Below are 3557 nucleotides of genomic sequence, written 5' to 3'. Positions count from 1 at the left end.
ACAGTAAGAAGTAGTCCAATTCAAGTTTTAGGTATCGGTTATTGACTTTTTAGCTGGCTTTGGTGCCTTGACCATGAGCTAGGACCTTAAGATCCTGCATGAAAGGAGGACTAGCAGCCGAGTTGCACGGCAGAATATGAAAAGTGTTCATATCTAGTAAAAACCTGAGAAATCCGTCCGTTTTCGTCATTTGTTATCGAATCGACTTAAAGCCAGATCGTCACATTGGCCGCTCTTCTCTCTGAAACGCTTGTACTTATCGTCTGCAAAACTATGTCGCGTGCTGCGGTATGCGGAGAAACTAAAACCACCGTAGGAGAACACACATGAAGCTTCTAAGTTGATGTAATAGCCAGTAAGAAGTAGTACAATTCAAGTTTTAGGTATTGATTATTGACTTTTTAGCTGGCTTTGGTACCTTGGACATGAGCTAGGACCATAAGATTCTGCATGAAAGGAGGACTAGCAGCCGAGTTGCACGGGAGAATGTGAAAAGTGTTCATATGTAGTAAAAACCTGAGAAATCCGTCCGTTTTCGTCATTTGTTATCGCATCGACTTAAAGCCAGATCGACACATTGGCCGCTCTTCTCTCTGAAACGGTTGTACTTATCGTCTGCAAAGCTTTGTCGCGTGCTGCGGTATGCTGAGACACTACAAGCTCCATAGTAGAACACAGATGAAGCTTCTAAGTTGAGGTAATAGCCAGTAAGAGGTAGTACAATTCAAGTTTTAGGTATTGAATATTGACCTTTTAGCTGGCTTTGGTGCCTTGGGCATGAGATAGGACCTTAAGATTCAGCGTGAAAGGAGGACTAGCAGCCGAGTTGCACGGGAGAATGTGAAAAGTGTTCATATGTAGTAAAAACCTGAGAAATCCGTCCGTTTTCGTCATTTGTTATCGAATCGACTTAAAGCCAGATCGTCACATTGGCCGATCTTCTCTCTGAAACGGATGTACTTATCGTCTGCAAAGCTATGTCGCGTGCTGCGGTATGCTGAGACACTAAAAGCACCATAGTAGAACACAGATCAAGCTTCTAAGTTGATGTAATAGCCAGTAAGAAGTTGTCCAATTCAAGTTTTAGGTATTGAATATTGAACTTTTAGCTGGCTTTGGTGCCTTGGACATGAGCTAGGACCTTAAGATTCTGCATGAAAGGAGGACTAGCAGCCGAGTAGCACAGGAGAATGTGAAAAGTGTTCATATGTAGTAAAAACCTGAGAAATCCGTCCGTTTTCGTCATTTGTTATCGAATCGACTTAAAGCCAGATCGTCACATTGGCCGCTCTTCTCTCTGAAACGGTTGTACTTATCGTCTGCAAAACTATTTCGCGTGCTGCGGTATGCGGAGAAACTAAAAGCAACGTAGTAGAACACAGATGAAGCTTCTAAGTTTATGTAATAGCCAGTAAGAAGCAGTACATTTCAAGTTTTAGGTATTGATTATTGACTTTTTAGCTGGCTTTGGTGCCTTGGACATGAGCTAGGACCTTAAGATTCTGCATGAAAGGAGGACTAGCAGCCGAGTTGCACGGGAGAATGTGAAAAGTGTTAATATGTAGTAAAAACCTGAGAAATCCGTCCGTTTTCGTCATTTGTTATCGAATCGACTTAAAGCCAGATCGTCACATTGGCCGCACTTCTCTCTGAAACCTTTGTACTTACCGTCTGCAAAGCTATGTCGCGTACTGCGGTATTCGGAGACACTAAAAGCACCATAGTAGAACACAGATGAAGCTTCTAAAATGATGTAATAGCCAGTAAGAAGTAGTACAATTCAAGTTTTAGGTATCGGTTATTGACTTTTTAGCTGGCTTTGGTGCCTTGGACATGAGCTAGGACCTTAAGATTCTGCATGAAAGGAGGACTAGCAGCCGAGTTGCACGTCAGAATGTGAAAAGTGTTCATATGTAGTAAAAACCTGAAAAATCCGTCCGTTTTCGTCATTTGTTATCGAATCGACTTAAAGCCAGATCGTCACATTGGCCGATCTTCTCTCTGAAACGGATATACTTATCGTCTGCAAAGCTATGTCGCGTGCTGCGGTATGCTGAGACACTAAAAGCACCATAGTATAACACAGATCAAGGTTCTAAGTTGATGTAATAGCCATTAAGAGGTAGTACAATTCAAGATTTAGGTATTGAATATTGAACTTTTAGCTGGCTTTGGTGCCTTGGACATGAGATAGGACTTTAAGATTCTGCATGAAAGGAGGACTAGCAGCCGAGTTGCACGGGAGAATGTGAAAAGTGTTCATATGTAATAAAAACCTGAGACATCCGACGGTTTTCGTCATTTCTTATCGAATCGACGTAAAGCCAGATCGTCACATTGGCCGCTCTGCTCTCTGAAATGGTTGTACTTATCGTCTGCAAAGCTGTGTCGCGTACTGCGGTATTCGGAGACACTAAAAGCACCACAGTAGAACACAGATGAAGCTTCTAAGTTGATGTAATATCCAGTAAGAAGTAGTACAATTCAAGTTTTAGGTATCGATTATTGACTTTTTAGCTGGCTTTGGTGCCTTGGACATGAGCTAGGACCTTAAGATAATGCATGAAAGGAGGACTAGCAGCCGAGTTTCACGGGAGAATGTGAAAAGTGTTCATATGTAGTACAAACCTGAGAAATCCGTCCGTTTTCGTCATTTGTTATCGAATCGACTTAAAGCCAGATCGTCACATTGGCCGCTCTTCTCTCTGAAACGGTTGTACTTATCGTCTGCAAAGCTATGTCGCGTGCTGCGGTATGCTGAGACACTAAAAGCACCATAGTAGAACACAGATCACGCTTCTAAGTTGATGTAATAGCCAGTAAGAAGTAGTACAATTCAAGTTTTAGGTATTGAATATTGACCTTTTAGCTGGCTTTGGTGCCTTGGACATGAGCTAGGACCTTAAGGTTCTGCATGAAAGGAGGACTAGCAGCCGAGTTGCACGGGAGAATGTGAAAAGTGTTCATATGTAGTAAAAAAATGAGACATCCGTCCGTTTTCATCATTTGTTATCGAATCGACTTAAAGCCACATCGTCACATTGGCCGCTCTTCTCTCTGAAACGGTTGTACTTATCGTCTGCAAAACTATGTCGCGTGCTGCGGTATGCGGAGAAACTAAAAGCACCGTAGTAGAACACAGATGAAGCATCTAAGTTGATGTAATAGCCAGTAAGAAGTAGTACAATTCAAGTTTTAGGTATTGATTATTGACTTTTTAGCTGGCTTTGGTGCCTTGGACATGAGCTAGGACCTTAAGATTCTGCATGAAAGGAGGACTAGCAGCCGAGTTGCACAGCAGAATGTGAAAAGTGTTCATATGTGGTAAAAACCTGAGAAATCCGTCCGTTTTCGTCATTTGTTATCGAATCGACTTAAAGCCAGATCGTCACATTAGCCGCTCTTCTCTCTGAAACGGTTGTACTTATCGTCTGCAAAGCTATGTCGCGTGCTGCGGTATGCGGAGACACTAAAATCACCACAGTAGAACACAGATGAAGCTTCTAAGTTGATGTAACAGCCAGTAAGAAGTAGTACAATTCCAGTTTTAGGTATTG

This window comes from Schistocerca gregaria, unplaced genomic scaffold, assembly GCF_023897955.1.
Source record: "Schistocerca gregaria isolate iqSchGreg1 unplaced genomic scaffold, iqSchGreg1.2 ptg000357l, whole genome shotgun sequence".
Classification (NCBI taxonomy): Eukaryota; Metazoa; Arthropoda; class Insecta; order Orthoptera; family Acrididae; genus Schistocerca; species Schistocerca gregaria.
This window is presented reverse-complemented; position numbering follows the sequence as displayed.